The sequence below is a fragment of the Rousettus aegyptiacus genome, unplaced genomic scaffold, assembly GCF_014176215.1.
Source record: "Rousettus aegyptiacus isolate mRouAeg1 unplaced genomic scaffold, mRouAeg1.p scaffold_m13_p_7, whole genome shotgun sequence".
Classification (NCBI taxonomy): Eukaryota; Metazoa; Chordata; class Mammalia; order Chiroptera; family Pteropodidae; genus Rousettus; species Rousettus aegyptiacus.
This window is the reverse complement of record NW_023416310.1, coordinates 84,768,268-84,788,914: the sequence shown is the minus strand read 5'-3', so window position 1 is coordinate 84,788,914 and position 20,647 is coordinate 84,768,268. Positions and strand designations below refer to the sequence as shown.

General features: G+C 42.2%; 1 protein-coding gene across 1 annotated transcript in view; it reads left to right on the top strand.

Annotated features, from left to right (window-relative positions):
- LSM11 (LSM11, U7 small nuclear RNA associated) overlaps nt 1-20,647 on the top strand; it is a 137,048-nt gene that overhangs the window by 110,280 nt on the left and 6,121 nt on the right. The window contains exons 9-10 of the mRNA XM_036225031.1: nt 10,057-10,204; nt 16,490-16,659. The gene's annotated coding sequence lies outside the window, so the exon portion shown is untranslated. The remainder of the gene's footprint in view (nt 1-10,056; nt 10,205-16,489; nt 16,660-20,647) is intronic.

Sequence of the window (20,647 nt, the reverse complement as noted above, 5' to 3'; positions counted from 1 at the left end):
CTTCAGCAGGAATAAACAGCAGTGGTTTCTGTTCGTCACCATGACCTGCAAAATCAATTTAGGTGGATTTGAATCAGATTTGGAGGGTGTGTTTGCAATGATCAGTCAAGATATAGGCAATATTTATTTGACATCCGTGTTATTCAGTTGTGAGGAGCTCTAGAGAAGTCATTCAGTAGAAGAGTTGAAATTGAACTGCGGCCTGCAGACAGCTGGCTGGGGGAGTCGTGCCAAAGCATTACGGTGCTGTGGGCAGAGAAAACAAACTGGTTTCAAATATGAGTCCTACACTGAAAGTCAAAAGGGTGGATGCTCCTAATGGCAAGCGCTGATTTTTAACTGAGCTGCTTTTCACACAAGTGACTCTGAGAAGCAAGCTCCTAGGTAAGCAATAGCCCCGATTTCTTTATCTAACAGTGGTTAATGATTCTCTAAGCTATACCAGGTAGACATGCTAGTTATCAGGGTCTACTGTTATTACCCTAAAGGCTTTCTATCACAGCCGCTTAGCCGTGATAAAGCGGGGCTTCATATCTCAATGACTTTCATTCTTAGAATGGCTTTGGTGTCCCTGTTTCCTGGTAATGGATTTAGAAAGCAGCCAAGGAAATGCTGCAACTGAGAGGGGAGGGATGGGAAAATCCCCGATCTTGAAATACTGTACCCAGAGGAAGAATGGTGATAGCATCAGGTTGAGATGGAGAAGACCTGGCTTCGATCTTAGCTCTGCTACTCACCAGCAGTGTAAACTTAAGTGCTTCCCTCTCTTTCACCCTGGTAGGTAGTACCTGTAGTTTTCTCTTGTGCAATCCATCTGTTGTGGCTATGATCCAGGCTTTTATCAAATCTTTTGGGTTGAAAGCACACATTTCTAAAGTTTGTGTCTGAATATGTCACTCTTCCGTGGCTCTCCATGGCCTCTCCAAACAGTAAGTTTGAAAAATAAGACTTTCTAAGTTTTGGACCTTTACTTCTGGCCACTACTCTCCCTTGGTGATAGGTCGATTAAAAACAACAACAACAACAACAACAACAACAACAACAACAAAACCTAAATTCTTCTTCCTTGTATCCATATGCTTTGCAAAAAGACTGTGTATCTTCTCCCATCAAGAGGTAGAGTATATTTCCTCACCTCTTGTCTCTGGGCGGTCCTGTGACTTGCTTTGGTTTGCTGAATGCACTGGAAGTGGCGCTGTGTCAACTCCGAGGTCTGGAGTGCTTCTGCTCTCTCTGTTGGAACCCCGCCACCGCCATGTGGACGATGCCAGGCCAGCCTGCTGGAGGACGAAAGACTATCCGAAGGAGAGCCCAGCTGTCACAGCCAGGACTATCCGAAACCAGTCTGCAGCTCGCTAGTGCCCGGCCATGTGAGAGAGAGTTATTTGCCTGGCTCTCAATACTTAAATGAGCCTAGTGGAAGCTAGTGCTGCTCAGCTGGCCCGTAGACTCATGAGCAGTAATGATACTGTTATTATTTTAAGCATCCGAGTTTGGGAGTTTTTTGTTACACAGTGTTAGCTAAGTGATACACCCTTATTTCTGTCTTTCTGCACTGCGGGTTCCAGTCAGGCTAAATTTCTTGTAGTTTTCCATATACATCATCCTCATTTTCACCTTTATTCTTTGCACAGGCTGGTTTCTCCGCCTGAAATGTTATCTCTCAGCTTTGTCCTTCAGTTGGCTAAAGTCTATTCATTTTTCATGACTAGCACAGATGGATCTTCCTCCAGCAAGATTTGCCTAACCCTCATCAAGAGTAGTTTAGCTGTCACTGTCATGTTCTGCCATAGCATCCTGTCCTTGCCTCTTTTTTAGCACTTGTCACACCGTATTGTAATTATCTGCCTTCTCATCTGGCTTCCCATTCTAAGTTCCTGAAGGCAGCCTATATCTTGTTTGAAGTAACATTGTCGGAGCTTAGCATAATGCCTATTATATCGTAGGGACAAAAATATAACTTTTTCAGTGAGTGAATGATTTTATTCTACTCCTCTAATGTTCAGTTTCCTCGTCTATAAAACATAACAGGTGGAAAGAATCAGGGATGAAAATACGTTCTGTTTTGTAGGCCGACTCTGATCTATTCATCGTGAATGCCTGTAGTTCTACACTGAGAAGGACCGGGAGGCCACGACTGGAAGAATGTCATGGTTCATTAGCTATGTCTGCCATGGTCAGGGAACAGCAAGTGACAGAAAACCTGCCAAAGATGGGCCGGTCTAGGGAAAGGTGATTCCTCTGACTCCTGTGAATCTGAATCTTGCTCAGTCTAGTCATGTCTACATTACATATTATGTGAACGAAGGGAAAACCAAATGTGGAACAGACTAGGTGCTAAAATTAACGTCACTTACTATAGTAGAGACTAGGTGCATGCAGCCCAGTCCATTTTCTCCTCTGCCTGGCCACATACTGAGCTGCTCCTCCAGTCCCTTTGCATTAAGTCTGGGCCATGTGACTTACTCCCACCAATGTAATGTAATCTGAAGTGATATTGTCTCTGGACTGTGCTTCCTCCTTTTCTGTTCTTGACCAGATCCAAGGAGAGAACCCACTGGAAGCATCCGGGTACCTGAGTGACTGCATCCTACACTACCATGAAAATGAGAAGTAATAACTCTCTCTCTCTCAAAACACTGAGTTTTGGAGGGAAGGGCTGGTATCCTAATATATCTGCCTACCTCTTTCCCTCTTTTTATTTTTACGTGTGAAGGCATGGGAGAGTTAGATGCCAATGTTAATGGCATCTGTGGAAGTCAATACAAATTACATTCGCTACTTCAGGTGCTTCAGGTAACCTCAAATAATGACTTTATAAGTTGGCCTTTCCTGTATCCCTGCCCTACAATCTCAGGCATCTTACTTTCCATGTTCTTGGACGTCAAACCCTCATTCTTTCCCCAATAATTCTGTTACTCAGTAAAATATTTTCTCTCTGTGATCCCATCAGAACTTCCCTCTCCTGTGGCCCAACTTTCTCACTCAGTTCTCTTTTCAATGCACTGATCTGATCAATTTTTGAGAACGAATGACCTCCTGGGTACCTAGTAAGGGAAGTAGCTTTCCCTCACCTCTCACATAGTAAGTGAATGTGTCTATAGTAGCCCATATGGGGATGGTGTTGCCTAAACTGAAATTTCAGACTTGATATTTTAGGCCAGTAAGGACAAAAGGAAGACTTTGCCAGCAGACCAGTATGGGGAGGTCCTTGGACAAGAATGGTTTTCTGGCAATCTTCACATCACCCTTGGAAGGTAGCTGTGTGACTTGCCCATGCCCAGGGCTGGTTCGGGGCATATGCTGTAATTACAGAGGAGGCAGGGACAACAGAGATAGCGGGTATTTTGATGTAATGGGCAGCGGGACTTTAATGTGTGCCAGGGTGCACATGAGGGTGCTTTCTGAGTTAAGGGCAATGGGGTAGTATAGATTTCTGACAAAAAAAAAAAAAAAAACAGGGCAGGAGGAGGCCACTGGGACTGGGTGGGGTTGGAGGGAAGTTTTAGAATGCAACAGAGGCCAAACAAGGGAATGAGGCAACTTAGAGTCCCTCCTTCCTTTGTCCCTCCTTCCCTTCCCTTCTGATATTGTAGAGTGAGCCTAAAGGCTTGAATTTGCCCTTGACTTTGATTGACAGGGGAAGCCCCACTACCACCAACACCATCATTCAAGGTCATAATCATTGATCCCTTACCTGCTGCCAGTGGTTCATTTTTTTGCTCCCTACAACTCTTTGCTGTCTTAGTATCATTATCTTATGTTTATAGATGAGGAAACTACAGTTAAAAAGTAACTCATGTAAGGTTACAAAGCTAATCAAGTGGCAGAGACTTGAGCTCTGTTTTTAACAACCACACTTTACTGTTACAAGCACCCCAGATTGGTAAGGAGGGCAGAAACCTTCATAAGGCCTGGCTTCCACTTATCAGCCCTGCCTTTTTCATGAAAGGTTAGTAGGAAGCTGAAAAGGTGAAGAGGTGAGGAGGCTGGTGCCGAGCTGTTCAGCTGGGAGTTAGCCCTGCCAGCGAGGATTCCACCAGCGTCTTTGGCTGACCACATTCTCTCCAGGCAGGTCTTTGTGACCAGTGTCCTTTGGCTGATCTGAAGAAGCAGCCTGCCAGCTTGCATGACATAAAGCCTCATCAGTGCCAGAGGAAGGGAACCATCACGATGAACGCCCTGGGGAGTCTGGGGTTGTCATACGCTTTATCTGTCAGGCAGGGTCTCCCAGTGGAAGACTCTCCGGCCACTCAGTGGCCCAGAAAGAAGCTGATGTGCCTCCCTTCAGAGAGCTGAGGCAATGACAGAAAACATGCAGACATTTCTACATTCGTGAGCGGAAAAGCCATCGTGACAACAGGCTGCATTTGAACCACCAAATGGACGTGGCCGCCTGGCTGGCTCTTGACCTCCGTGGCACATCTGGAGAAGCCAGCCTCGGCTCAGCCCTGTCCGCTGTGGCGAGGGAAGTGGTTCAGCAATCAGATCTTTCAAAATCAATTTAGCTTATGCTCCAAAGTCCTTGCTGTAATTGACAGCAACTTCCTCCCTGGTTTCCTTAACTATTGGATAAAAGTGTTGTACTTGTTTTAAACCTTTCTGAAGCTAAGACTCACCTTCGAGAGGAATTTTAAGAGGCACCTGCGAAGAGATTTGACTTAATTCCAGACCTTTCCTTTCTGCTGGAATGAATAATTAACAGAGCAATGCCAACCTTGGGAACTGGAATTTGTGTATAGTTAGTTATCCAAGGAAGGAAATATTAAAGACCCTTGTGCCTGGTGGCGGTGGAGGAAAATGATTTCTACCCACCTTCTGTGTTCTCTGACATGGGGATAGCTGTAATGAACTCAGCCGAGTGGTTGCAGACCAATTAGTCCAAGTTTATAAAGCAGTCTTATTACAGCTTTACTGCTGTGGCGAGCAGGCAGGACCTTTCTGTGACTTTGCTTGGGAAACTAATTGCCCTGGAAATGGTGGGAATTTGATCTTCCATCAAATCCCCCAGCCCTTGAGAGCCCTTGACAATCTTTGGCTATTTGCATCTCAAGGTTAAAGGAGGCGCTTGCTTTCTGGGTGCTAATCAATTGCAAAAAACTTTGCATATCTTCTTGAAAACTAAAACCTGGTTGCAGTCAACCTGTCAAGCATGATGAGAGCTGAAGGGCTTTAATTCTGTTTTCCTTAGGGTTCGGTGGGATCCTGGAAAATCACTTAATATTTCTGAGTATTTTCCCCTAAATGTGATCTGAATTTTGCCATATCTACCCAGGGAAAAATTGGAGAAATTACCCTTATAAACTCTAGATCATCATAGCTTGTAGGTTTAAAGGAAAGAAACTTTGCTAACATGTTTTCTTGGAGGGAAATGTATATGCTTGTACATACACATGCGTATTGTTTTCCTACTGTGCTACTTTAGTCATACTAGGTACTTTTTAGTGATTAAAAAATATCCTCTACATCAGGGCTTCTCAGAAGTGGCAGTGTTGACATTTTGGATTAGGCCGTTCCTTGCTTTGGGGGGACTGCCCTGGGCGTTGTAGAATGTTTAGCAGAAACTATGGTCTCTGCCTACTAGGAGCCAGTAGCTCCCTGTTAAGTCAATTCAATAAGGAGACCAGTAGCCTGGAGTGGTTCTAATGCCTTAGCGGCTGATCCAAGCATACCAAAACCGAAGCCTGCAAATGCCTCAGGGTTAAGAAATGAAAACCCAAGGAAACCAACCACAAACAACCAACTAGCCTTTTCTAAATAAGGTAACTGCTTAAGTTGCAGCCAATCAGATAATTTCCTTGCATTCACTCCACATCTTCTCTAGGAAAGTCTTGCCCTAGTTCCTGTGGGAGGTGCTCTCCTAACCACTTCCCGTTTGGTGCTGCCCAATTTGAATTGATTTTTGCTCCAATAAACCCTTAAAGCTTTAACTCTGCCTCGGTTTATCTTTTAATAATCACCAAGCTGTGGCAATCAAAAAAGCCTGAAGACATTGCCACGTGTCTCCTAGGGTAGGGTTGCCAGATTTAGCGAATAAAAATACAGGATGCCTATTTAAATTAGAAATTCAGGAAACAATGAATAGATTTTAGAATGTGCACATTTAACTGGGTGCACTGTGTTTAGTCTGGCAAACTACTTGGGGGCCAGAATCTCCCCTTCCTTAAGAACCACTCTTCTAGATAAAGATTTGCATTTATCAGTGGACTCCTATTAGCCACCACCTCATCCTTCTCATACCCCTGTCCCACTCTTTCCCAACACTCTCCTTAATTCCATCCTTCATGATAGAGCATAAAATAAATTACATTGTGAGCCTGACCAGGGATTGCCGCTAGCCTTAGGTATGAGAGAACATAGAAACAGATTGCTACTATATGTATAATAGTAGGATAAAATGAGAGTCAGTGAAAAAAACAAAAACAGTGTTGGCTGCAAATTCAGAGTCATGCTTTTCTGGGAAGAATCCTTCTGTGGATGATCCAGGATCCAATCAGATAAGCCTTTGAGGAAAAGAACTCTGTGTGCTTTCGAGATCTCCATGGATTATTTGAAAGTGTGTGTGTTTGTTTTTGCCACTTAATCAACAGATATGTTTTTGAGAATGATAGCGTCATGCAGGTGCTGCATGACACACAAATAAGGAAAAGGCACAGTTCGTGCCTGGTCGGGAAAAGCAGGTTGTCCTTCCACAGAGAGATGCTTCCCGATAACAGCTGGCTTATTCTCAGGGCCTGGTCAAGATGCAGGTGATAAGCAAGAGGAGAAACAGGTAATATGGGCAGGTGGGAGTCAGGGAAACTTTTGCAGAGATTAAGATTAAGAGTTCAGAGAGGGCAAAAACAGAGCTAGTTAGAGACATGTGAGTGCACCCCGAGGATCAGTGACTTGGTGCTCAAAAGCAGACCAATGAACAGCAATCCTTTAAATTGCTGGTCCTTAATATTTGTTCAGTAGTAGTGTGGGAGCTAGCATGCTTGGGGGGAGGACAGAGAAGGAGGCTAGCTTTTGTCAGCCTTTAGCCTCTCCTTTATTTTCCCCAAGGATTTGTTATTGTTCAACTCTGCAAAACAAAGGTCCACCAGACCACCAGCTTAGAGACCACCAGCAGGTACTGAGCCTGCTCGCTGAGGGCACCCTCCCTCCCCAGTCCCACCACAAGCAGCTTATTTGATATTTCATCCAATCCCATAGGAGCTCTCGCTGAGACAAGTCCTCGACTTTCCTCTTTCCTATGTTCGCCTTTATGTTTCAGTGCCCCTAACAGACTGTTGATGGCCCAGCGTGTCCCGTTCTTAACCCAGCTCTGAGCCTTTTAGTACATTACTGACAGCTGTTGTGATTAAGCCATTTATATATATTACTTACTCCGTGAAAAGGATCTTCACCAAACCCTTCATGAAGGGATTGGTCTGCAGGAGGGGGGCAGAAGAGGTGGGACTCTGGGAGGCCGGAGGCTAGTTCCAAGCTCTGGTTTTGCAGCGATCCTGCTGTGCATCCTTGTGTAAGTCGTATCCCCACTTTGGGCCTTCGTTTGTTTCTCTACAAATGGACGGGTGGACTAGAACTAGGGTGGCAAAACAGGTTTTATCTTAACACCAATTCCGGCCCATAGGTAGCAGCTCCCTGGAATCGTGCAAAGAGAGAAAGCTTTTTAGGCTCCATCTGGGCTCTGGAGGAAACTAGCAATGCCTACTACCATGCGTGAAGAAAGGGGATGGTGTGGTGATAGCTGCGGGCCTTGTTTTGAGCATGCTTTGATTGAACAGGCTCTACGAAGTTTCAGGTAGAGTTCGATGTGAATTGGTTAATCATTCAAAGAGAGTTGTGTATTCAGAATTAGGATTCTGTGGATTTTCCAAAGGGGGAAAAAAAAATAAAAGATAGTTGGATTGTTTAGAGCAGGATAGCTATAATTCTTTCCTTTGTTTAGGACAACTTTGCCATCAGAATGATCTACACATCTGTGGTTTTTCTAGAAGTGGGGAATTTTTACACCGATAAAATCACAATGTCACTAAACCCACCAACACACCTTGAAGTATTTTATCATAAAGCAAAGTGATATGACCCTAACAAAAACGAAAGTCAAACATTATAAACCTAATTAAAAGGTAAACAGGCTGAGTGAAAATATTTGCAAATATTTACTTGGAATGTGCGTAGAAGATAAAGAACTAAAATCAACAGCAAAAAGACAAGCAACTCTGTAGAAAAAGTGCAAAGAGCACAAACAGGAAACGCAAAGAAGAAATATAAACCCATTGGACATATGAAAGATATGAAAGAGTCAATCATTTTAATAAAGATATGCAAAATGAAGCAGGATATTATTTCCTGCCATACTGGTAAATACCATTCAGCATTAACAAGGAAGCAAGGCAGAAAAAGGTGTAAATTGTCACAACCATTTGGAGGACAATTTGGACTCATCTGTATACACTAGAAATGCATATATCCTTAGACCTAGTAATTTCACTTCTAAGAATTTATCTCCAAAAATACTGGTGTAAATATATATATATATATATATATATATATAGAGAGAGAGAGAGAGAGAGAGAGAGAGAGAGAGAGCGCAGCAATTTTAAACAGCAAATTCATAGAATCAACTTAAATACATATGATCAATAAAAGCATAAAGAAATAAGGCCTGACATATCCATAGTACAGCGCACTGTGCATGTCACATGAGCCTGGGTCAGCTGGGTTCGGCTGCAGGTCGCTCCCCGGAGCTGCCTTCCCTGATGCTTCTGTGTTGGAGTCGGTGAGCTGGGGAAGGCCGAAGTGAAGAAGTGGCCATCACTCTTAGAGGGCTGTCATGGTCGGCTGTGGTGACAGAGAAGCCAGGAGGGTTCCCCTTTGTCCTCGGTGCTCTCCCCAGGGCTTTGTCTCTCTGGGCGCCAGACTCCACATCGAAAGCTTTGCCGTGCACCCACAGCGGCGGTGCGAACACAGAAGCAGCAGCTTCCTGTGGGTTAATGTGAGGATTCAGTGATACAACCTGTTAAAAGTGGTTACGTACTTAGCCCAACCCCTCATTTATTCATAAATTAATATTTAATGAGTGTGGTTATAATATCTGTAGATAAAACAGTGAGTAAAACGGATAAGCTTCATGCTTTCATGGACCTTATAGTCAATCTGGGATGGGGGCAGGTAGTAAAAACAGAGTGTCAGATGCTATGCAGAAATTAAAGGATGATAATCTGATAGAGGGTAATAGGATGGCCACTTTAGATAGTTTGGACAGATAAGGCCTCCCTGAGGACTCGAGTGATTCGAGCTAAAAGCTGGATGACTAGAAAAGCCAACATTGATGATGATTATGATGATGATGATGATAATGTTGATGATAACGATGATGACGATGCTTCTTCTTTTTCTTTCCTCTTCTCCCTCCTTTACTTCAACTATTCACTTGCCCTACACACTGTCCCATCTTATCACATCACTTTCCTGCTTGACCCCTTCCATGCTTCCCTGAGTGACTTTGTAAGTTGTTATCTGGAGTCAAAACAACGGAAAGTGCTGTTTCCAAGGTACGAGCTCCTGGCAGCTCCATGTGGTGCTGTAGAAGGCACCCTTGCCCGAGGCAAAGGCATTTCCGCCTTCTAGAGAGACAGACGTTGAGAGACAGCAGGGGAAGTTCAGATGCAAGCACTGAGGAGGGGGTGGATAGGAAGCTCACTGGAACTTAATCTATTAGAAGAGGAAAGGCCTTTGAAAAGTGAGTTAATAGTATTTATACCTGCATCAGGTAAGTAAGCAGCTGGCGAGAGAGCTCGCTGATAATGAGGCCAAGGTTGAATTCCCACGTGGACCAGAGAGCTTCCTGCGGAGAAGTGTGCTGTTTACTCCCTGGCTACGAGACTAAGGCAAACAGATACCTCTCGGAACCTCAGCTCTCCAGTCCAAAATGGGGACACGTGTCCCACCTGCCTGTCCCGTATGTCATAAGGAACAAATGAAAATGGATAGTAAAGTGTTCTTTAGAATCATAAATTTTAAATACGACCTGTTATTGTTACTGATTACATTATCTTCACTGTCTAGGTACTTCCCTGTCCCATTTCTGTGTATCCGCTGGCTACCTCTTAGAGTTGAGATTCAGCTACACTGTGAATGCGCCTTACAAACCAATCGGTCGTCCTTCAATACACCTGTTATATTGACCCCGAGTCAAGAAGATTATTTTTGTAAAGTGAGTACAGAATATAGTCTCAAGTGTTGGTGCTTGGCCTATTCTACCTGCTCCTGGGTAAATCTTTTTCCTCTTTGTTTCAACATTTGTTACACTCAATTGCAGGGCATCTCACCACTGATTACTAGTGTGGATTTCCTGTCTCCTCCCCAAGAATCAGTCCTAGGTTGAGTCATTGCTGTTTTTTGTCCTTTTGTCTGATCTCCAGAGAACTAGAATTAGGTCATTTGGCATGCACTACTCAGTGATGGCAACTATATAGCATCTGTACCTCCCTGCAATCCCCTGCTCACTGTGCTGATTGATAATTACACTGTCTCCTGTTGATGTGGCTTTACAGCTCTTGTCTAATATGGGTAACCACTGGTCCCAGGTAGCTACCGAGCATTTGAAATGTGGCAAGTCCACAATGATGTACGTTGTACAGGTAAAAGATGTATCAGATCAGGAAAATCTCGCTAAAGAAAATAAATGATTGCAAAGATTTTTTGTACTGATTACAAGTGAAATGATAATAGTTTGCATTTATTTGGTTAAATAGAACATAGTTTAGAATTCTTTTATTTAAAATTCTGTTTCTTTTAATTTTTTTTTAAGTGGCTCCTAGAAAATGTAAAAACGTTTGTGTCTCACCTTTGTGGGTCATCTTCTATTTCTACTGTACTGCTGCCTTCAAATCGTTCTTCAGACAGTTCTCTAGGCCGTCAGTTACCAATAAACCAGAAATAAAAGCAGTGGTATTTTACGGGAGCTGGAGAGAGGTCGACACATTTTCAGTTTTCAATCTTAGAATGAAAAAAAAAAATTCAGTTTTCTGGTTCAGTGGTTCCCGAAGACATCTGTGCATCACAGAGCCCTGGGATCGTAAGTTGTGATATAGATTTCCAGGTTCCGCCCCTGGAGATTCTGATTTAATAGGTTTGGATTGTGTGTTTTATAAGCAGCCCAGAAGATTCTGATGTACAGCCAGATTTGAGAACCTCGGAGCTAGGACTTTTTTATGTTTCAATGAAGGGACTTTCCTGGGGAGACAAGTTGTTTTTGGCAGAGCTAGGACCAGAGCACATGTTCCTCATGGATTATATTTTATACTCTAGATCCCTAGAATATTTTGTACTATTTAGACCAAAGAATTTTTCCAAAACTCAGGATGGCTTGGGGAACCCAAGCTGCGTCGGAGCAGGCAGGCACTTCTCTTCCTTATTTGGAGAAGCTCGATTTGGCTCAGCAGCTCCCTCTGCCGTCCAAAATCCCCAGCGCACTCTGGCAGCTGGCTTTGGGGAAGGGAACACGGAGGGAAGTGAGTACAGATGGATGTAGCACAAAGGACAGTGCTATGGGGGACCTATTTGCAACCAGAGGGAAACGCTGCAGTCTAAGACCGTTAGAGCCATAAGTTCCTGAAGAGGTCTTTCACCTGGCTGCTGCCTGGTTAGAGGTGGGAATTTGAACAAATCAGTTCATTTCTCTGGGCCTCAGTTTCTGCATCTGAACAAGAGGGATAATGACATGCTGTATTCTCCTCCCTTATGGGAGACTATTGTAACAGTCTAATAGAAAAATGGGAATGTCATTAGTAATATCTTGGTCCAAAGACACACAACTAGTTAGAGATAGAGCCAGACTTTGAACTCTGGTTTCCTAGTTAATTAAGGTCTTTTACATAATTTCAGCTAACAAAGGAGAGATGTATTCAGCTGCTTTCAGGGGCAGGAAAAGCTTCTGAGGGAGGTTGGGGATAGCCTCACACATACACAAATTAAAGCCAGGTAGATACCCCCTTATTTATACATTCATTCCTTACTCATTTTTCAAGCTTATTGAGCACCTCTTATGTGATTGAGACTGTGTAAGATGTGGTGGTGAGTCAAATTGGACATGGTCTTTGTTATGTCTATGGTTCTTGCTATGTCTCCCTGCATATTTCTTTTATCAGGAATATCCTTAACTAGCTGTCACAGTGCACAAATAATGTGACTGGGTGAAATAATAATAGCTACTGTTTATTGGGAGTTAGCCGTGTGCCAGGCACAGTGGTAGGCACTTCCCATGTACTACCTTAGAGCACAGAAGAAGTGGGTGGTGGAGCTGGACCCATGCTACTCTTTAACCCACAATGCCATACTGCCTTGACAAACACTTCCTTTCGGTAAAAACATTAGATGGCTGTCAAGCCTTAGGCAAAATGTATATTTACTTGTACACGTTCAAAGTTATTTATGGCACTGAAAGATAACCTAAAATAGTCAACGTATGTTTAAATAAATTATAATGCAATATTTTTGACGAATATTTAATGATCTGGAACATAAAATCTGTTTGGTACTAATTTTGTAAAACACCCACTCACACCCATAAATATGAAAAAAGGATTGAGAGCAGTTCACTATTGTTTTCAATATTGTTCTTGGTCAGTGGTGTTTTGGGAGAGATGTATTTTCTTTGAATGTTTTGAGTTTCCCACACTTTCTACATTTTTTTAACTACCCCCACCGACATTTTATTAGGTCAGTTTTCAAACCTTCCGAAAATTTGGAAGGATTTTACAGTGCAAACTCATATGCCTGCCACCTAGATTCTATAATTAACCTTTTACTACACTTGCTTTATCACATATATATCCATTCCTTTATTTAATCCATCTTATTTTTTGATGCGTTTCAAAGTAAGTTGTTGACATTAGTACATTTCTGCTCAAATACTTCATGCATATTGTTAAAATTCTATATTTGTGTACTTTTTTTCCTTAAGAGGCAAGATTTACATACAATGAAATGTACAAGTCCTATAAACCATTTAGTAGGTTCTGACAAATGTGTTCATTTGACAGATTCTCATCAAGATGCAGAACATTGTCGTCACCCCAGAGAGTTCCTGCATTTAGTCAATCCCTGTCCCAAAAGCAACTTCTATTGTCATTTTTTTCTAGCATAGATTAATTTTGCTTGTTATAGAATTTCATGTACATGGAATTATATAGTATATAGCCTATAAGCATGTAAGGCGTCTTTTATTTGACATAATGTCTTTGAGTTCTGCCCATTCCGCTGTATGTATCAGTAGTTTGTTTCTTTGTGTATCTGGGGATGGTCTGAATATACTGCTGTTTGTATTTCCACTCTCCTGGACACCTGGGCTACTTCTAGTTTTGGGTTATTATAAATAAAGCTGTTATAAACATTCTTATACAGATCCTTTTGTGGACATACGTTTTTCTCTTGGGTAAACACCTGAGTGTAGGATTTCTACTGCCAGGCCCTACTCCAGAGGTTGTACCATTTTAAACTCCTGCCAGCAATGTAAGCAAGTTTGCATTGCTCCATCGTCTTACCAATATTTTTGGTGTCAGTCTTTTAAAAAATTTTTAGCCATTCCAGTGGGCGTGTAGTGGTATCTCATTGTGGACCACACACATTTTATAATCAGAAAAAGAGTAAGTCTTATTAAAAAACAAATAAAAATGAAATGATGCCAAGGAAAAGAAAGAAAAACTATTGATAAAATGAACAGTGCTCTTTCCTGGGTGAATTATGAATAGATTTCTTTCTTGTCTTACTTGGCTTTAGTTTTCAAACTGTCCAAAATAAACTTGTATGCTCTTTATTATGGATAAAACCATATCTTATTTTTTTTTTTAAAGTATCCATGAGTTAATACATTAGAAAATTCAGTGTTATTTTAGTGGTCAGTGACGTTATGTGATAGCTTAAAAAGTGGTGGGTTTTGATGAAATATGTCAAATATTGGGCCTTACTTGTAAATACTCTGTGAGATTGAATAAGCTGCCTTCTCTGTCTTTGGCTTCTTCCTCTTTTTTGTAAGAGGGTTGTGGTATGTACTAAGTTCTCTACCAGTTAGAAAGAAAATATGTGCTAAACTGTGCCTACTGGAGGAAATGAGAGAGAGGACTAATAAGCTTTGATGGGCAGGAAAATCACTATATAAGGGTTTCAAGCTGAGTAGAAGAGCCATTTGCCATGGGACTCATAGAAGAGGCCCAGGCTCACAGGCAGACTGCAGGGTGTAGCAAGGAGAATGTGAGCTTCAGAGTCAGATGGTCCTGGATTCAAATCCAGACACGAGCCTCTTCTTAATCTTTGATCTTAGGCAAGTAATTTAATCTCTCAGTTTCAACATCTGCTAAATGAAGATAATAGTACTTTATCCTCTTGGCTGTGTGTGTGTGTGTGTGTGTGTGTGTGTGTTTTAAATGGAATAACATTTATAGACTTTGTCATTTATAGAAGTACTTGTGACAAAACTCGGGGTGAGAGACTTGAAATAGAGGGAAATAGAAGGGGACTAGAGACAGATTTAGAAATCCAGATTGTGAAGGCTTAAAGGAATGCTAGAGATGATCTCATTGAAGCCTTCGTTTTGCAGAGAAGAAAAATAATGTCCAGGGTTGATTTCCCATGGAGCTGGTAGTGAGACCAGTGTGGGAACCCCGGGGCTTTATTTTCCAGTCCCACCACAAGGCTTTGGCTAACTTCACGATTTGACCCTAGCCTGGTGTCAGTCAGGTGAAGCTGACTGTTCCTTGCACCAGCCACCAGGAACACTTGGCTTGGGATTTTCAAAGACTGTAACCAGCAAGAGAACAGGAACAAGCTCTCCAGGAAGATTTAGCTTTTCTCTTTAACTCTTTAAATTTTACAAACTCAAGCGCTAGGCACAGAAACCACACTGTTGATGGGTTTAGCTCTGCCTCGGAGCTGTTCGTTGACTTTGACTCCGATTCTTCTCAAGCTCAGGCACCAACTTCCCTGGAAAGTACACACAGCCCACTGAGGGAGTTTCTGTGCGTTAACTTCATCCATGGGACTTTTCTTTAACTCACTCATTGTCCTAGGTTGCAGGCTAGAGGCTAACTGTCTGCCAACTGTGTCATTTTCCATCACTTGCAAAGGAGAACAAATTCCCCTCCTTGCTCCTTTGCCTAGATCACTTTCTTTCAAGGTCGTTTACCAGTGGATGGGTAGCATTAGCTTGCATCTCTGCTTAATTTAAGAGAAAGAGATTTCTTTTTACAAAGTTGAAAATTAAGAGTTTAGAATTCCTCCTTTCAAATTTTCAGTTTTTTTTTTGGCCTATAGAAGAATTTCAGCAATCTCTTGGGTGGTTTTACTGGCTGAGAAAAAGAATAGAAAGGAAGGGAAAAGAAAAATTAAGATCCAGTTTGAATCTTCTTTTGCTCCTTGACCTGAATCTCTGTAAAAACTCCTCTCACCCTGCACACCACACCCCTCCCTCCCTGACTTTGCAAAGGGGTCCTCCTGAGTCAGGACTCTGCCCTGGAGATCTTGAGACAGGAAATAAGCTGGGAAGGTTGTTTTTACAGGAGGATTTTTACTCAAGCCTCATTCAAAAAAATAATGAACCTCTTGTGAGCAAATCTCTTAGGAAATATCTAGCCTAGTTTCTGAATGGAGGTTAGAGTGAGAGGACTTTGTGATGCTATGAAGGCTGACTCTGGATGCATCTTTCCTTATATATCTCTGAGGATTACAGTTAGCTTCACTCTGGAAGGAACAATCTCTGCCAGGCTCCTTCAACCCAAGGCATGGAAAACGCAGAAGAAAGATTGATGCATTCAGTGCTTTCCAACGCAAATGTATTTCATAGAGTCTTTGTTGCTATAAAGACATTCTTTGAAAGCAAAATGTAAGAGAGCATTGTTGATAGAAAATTTCTTTCTTCCCTTGGTTAAAGGCTTGTTGTTGTTCTTCTGTTATCTCTACTCCCTCCCTGGCGCGCTTCGTTTATGTGACAAAGTCAGTATGTTCTCTACTTACTGACCTTCACTAAGGCAGGGAAGACGGACTCATGGCCCCAAAGGCAATGTGGTGGACTAGAAAGGCCTAAAACTCAGTCTCTGGTTTGGTAATGTCTTCTTAGACCTCAGGAGCACCAGTCATATTTAAGAAAAAGATTTTACATGTTAAATGCACATGAGACATGTGATGGTCCAGGCACAGAGGAAGCACCCAGTAGATTCTAGGCTGTAGTTTGCTTTCTTTCTTAATAGGTGTGGGTGACAGGGGGACTGGAGTACCCTAAGAGCATGAGAGAGATGGCTGCTGAAAGGGGGCCAGGATATGGGAAGAACTGCACAATATTGGTTGAAGACAAATATTGGCAAGTTTTTTTCCTGAGGTCTGACTCTGTGTGATGTAGCAGGGATGTGGTAGACTTAGAGTAAGACAGATTTGGGCTCTAGGTTCTGTTCTATTGGTTTTAGTTGTGCAATGTTGTGTATGTCACTTAAAAATATCTCTCTTCTAGGTTTAGTAGAAAGACTCCGGTTTTCTGGGCTCTTCACCGCCTTCCACATCTGATGCTGCGAGAACTAGACTAGAGCGTTGGAAATGACTCCATTCTCTGTGTGAAACCAGCCCTGAAGAAGCAATTAAAGCAGCCTGAAGGTGTTGGCAGAAGCCTCATAAACCATACGGGTGTGTTATTTGGGGTTGCTAACCTGCCTCACAATTGGACTCTTTTAGTCACAGATTAGCACCAGTAATAAGCCCCACTGAAGAGGTTGGCTCTAATTGGTTCCTAGTTGTTATTTGGAATAACGGTTGGCCATCTATTCCGAGAATGGTCTCTTTGAGACTGTGTCTGTAGTTTGCCCAGATGAACTGATAAATAAGTGAAAAAGTCACTTCACATCCTGATTGTTGAGTCTGTGGAAAGCCTGTCCAAGCGATCTGTCTGGTTTTCACCTATGAACCCGAGTGGATATTGACTCCAGTCCAGGTGTGTGCATGTGTGTGTGTGTGCGTGTGTGTGTGAGCATGTTTGTATGTGTCTTAGAGTATTTGTGTGAGTGTGAGTTTAAAATCATGATGTCGACAAATGAGGATAGACGCTCAGAAAAATAGACCACCCAAAGACCCCAGTAGAAATCTACCTGCTTAACTGATCTCTCCTGCATTAATGTAACTTGAAACCATAATGAAAACATTTGGCTTAATGAACATGCCCTGTGATAAATTCTAATGCATTAAGAGGAAAACAAAATAATGAGAAGACTTAGCCCTAGGACTGAGGATATTCTACACCTTTTTTGTCAGAGAATTATTACAAGAAGGATACCAATTTAAGTAATATGTTACTGTTTTGGTCAAGTGCTTTTGTATAATTGTTATCTTGACCTACTGACTCTTTTAATTAGTCCTTCATATTCTTTTAGTGTGGATCTATCTACCTGTCTATCTACCTACCTTACCCACCTACTTTATCTATCTATCTATCTATCTATCTATCTATCTATCTATCTATCATCTATCTATCTTATAACCTTACCATTTTAGTGCACAATTCATTGACATTAAGTATGTTCATATGATTGTGCAACCATCGCCACCATCCATCTCTAGACCTTTTCATCTTCCCAAACTGAAACTTGGTACCCATGAATGAGACAGCACATTACAGATTTTGGAACTGTCCATACTTTATTCACATGAGGAGTTATCACAGGAAGCAGTACACCCTGTATATTTCCTTAATCATTTACTCAGTTATTCAACAGATATTGATTGAGTACCGATAATGAGCCAGGCCCTGTGCTGGGGCTCATTTTGAACAAAGCAGAGTCTTGCTCTCATTCTTACCGGCTGATCTCTTCTTGTTGTGCTGGGCGGAATAATGGCCTCCTAAAGATGCCCATGTCCTAATCCCTAGAACCTATGACTGTGTTACCTTACATGGCAGAATGGGACTTTGAGATGTGATTAAGTTAAGAATCTTGAAATGGGAAGATTATCTTGGATTATCTGGGTGGGCCCAAAGGAATCGTAAGAGTTCTTATAAGGGAGAGAGGGAAGCAGGAGAGTGAAAACAAGGGGATGAGATACCAGAACAGAGCGATGGGAAGGGGGGCATGAGCCAAGGAACGGGGGTGGCCTCTAGAAGCTGGAAGAGGCCAGGAGTGGGCTCTCCCTGGTCTCCAGAAGGAATACAGGCTTCTCGACACTTTGGCTTTAACCTGTAAGAATCATTTTGGACTTCTGAGCTCTAGGACCGTAAGGTAACAAATTTGTGTAGTTTTAAGCCACCAAGTTTGTGGTAATTTATTATAGTAACAATAAGAAACTCCAATACACTTGTCCTTTTGCTTAATTTTAAGTTAAGGGGTTTCTTAATTATATTTTGCCTGGGCGGTTCAGCAAAGTGTGAGATTTTTCCGGGACACAGAATTGTGTTTGCTCCAGAAGCCCTCCTGCCCTGTGTCATCAGACTTGTGACAGGGCTTTCAATGGACTGTCACTTATATTTAATTCATCTCTATTTTGTCACCCCCTAGCACCTTGTTGAGTGTACCACACAGCTAGCATTCTGTCTAGGAGACATCCTACGCTTGGCTCAGGCTGTTTCTGCAAACAGGGCAACTTTCAGGAGAGACAGTCATTCTATTACTTAGTAAATTTACAGGTGTGGCACCACTCTGCCTGCAGTAAAATTGGTCACTACCAAGTGAAGGTAGTGTATTCATGTGTGTCGTATACTAAACTATAAAACACGTGATTTTTCTGAGACCCCAATAAAAGGCATACATGTCTATATAGGAATCTTTCTATGTGCAGAAGAAAATCTCTCAGTATTTACCTACTCTTGTGCATGTCAGAAACAATAATCCTTATCCTTTTTGCTGGATTAATTCCCTCTTGAGGATGGAGGCTGGTATTTTCCAAGCTTTCGGACTGCTTTCTGTGGCCTTTGTCTCCCATCTGCTGAGCAGAGAGTGTTTAGGGCCTGGTGGGTTAAAGAGTAAACAGATGCTGGTCTTTGGAATTAAAAAACCTTCAGCGTAAGAATGGGAACTTCATGTTCTCTGTCTTCTTATCCTAAGATCCGTGAAGAACTGATTCTCTCATTTATCCAATGTTTGGAGATACTCATAAAAGTGAATCTCTTTAAAATCATTTTTTGAGGTGCTAACTAAATATGTCGGTTTCGTGTTAGAAACAAAATCTAAGGAAGTCGAACCTCTTTAAAATGACTTATAAGGCCCTCCATGACCAGGCTAACCCTTTTCCCTACCTGTCCAGTCTCATCTCTCTTCGCTTTGCCTCCTAATCTTCCGACCATTCTGAATTTCTTAGTTTTTCTAACATTCTGGTCTCTAGTGTATTTTAGCTTGTACCTGACTCAGACTGAACCACGCTTTCTCCCGCCCCCTGTGACCCCGCCTTGGCCTTGCTGACTGTACACGAACTTCAGCCTAGAGGCTGCTTCTCAGGGTCCCTTCCCCTGCTCCCACGCCACTCTGATCAGCTCGCCTGCAACACAGCTCTCACGTGCTGCATTATTGATGCCCTCTTACTTGTATTTCTCCCCTATTAGACTCTAAGCTCCAAGAGAGTATGTTGCACAGGGGCCCGTGTCTTTTCTGTTCACTGTTTTACCCCTATCCCTGGCACTTTCTTCTAACGGACTGGCACTCTGCCCACAGGCCAAATCTACCTCAGTCAGCCTTTTATGTGCCGCCATTTGTTTTAATTGCACAGTTGTACATGATCGAGCAAACGGCGGATGGGTACCTGTAATCAAACAGTCCGGAGATTTTAAGCACTTTTGTTCATTCCTGGAGCAGTCACTGAGCCTTGGCAATAGGCAATTTAAATTCTGGACAACGAGTTTTTCAGCTGCTTCGATGGGTACATTTTGAGAATAGTGGAAAAACCCCGACCCTTTGATAATTAGACTGAATCAGTTTTCATAATTCTACTTTATGCACTAGAATGGTTAGCAAACTTCATTATCAGCAGCCTGATGAGAAAGCTTTTAGCTACTAATATAGATCTTGTGAGTAATTTCGATTTGGTGCCAACCTCAGCCACTCTGTATAGCAGTGTTTCTTAGACAAGGTGATCTTATAGTTTCATCATGGGAAATAATTTTGAAGTAGGCACAGGAGAAAGCATACAAGTAGCATCTTGTCCATGTATGTTTGATCCAGTGAAAGGACAGCTGTCACAGTAGAAAGCAGCCACCATAAACCCTTGTAACCCAGGACACCTGCATTTGCTGAGCTTGTAAATTGATCTTCCCCCCCCCCCTCTATAACTGGAAATTTGTCAGAATCTAAATGACTCTTACTAATTAAAGAGAATGCATCTTGAAGAAATTTTCAGAAAAGACATGTGACTTATTAAGTGACAAAGTATCCCGGGCTTTCCCTTTTGTAACACTCATAAATTACTCATTCAATGTCTAACCCACAGTGGCCTGAAAGTTCCAGCAAGGCAGAGATCATTTCTATCTTTGCCACTGTATCCCCAGCATGCCAAGTAGACACTTCATAAATATTTGTTGGATGGATAGATGAATGACATGAATGAATAAACTTCCATAGTGATATATTGGTAAATACACATTTTAACCTTTGGTAGCTCAACCTGTGTTCTGACTTAGAACTCTATAACTTATTTGGAC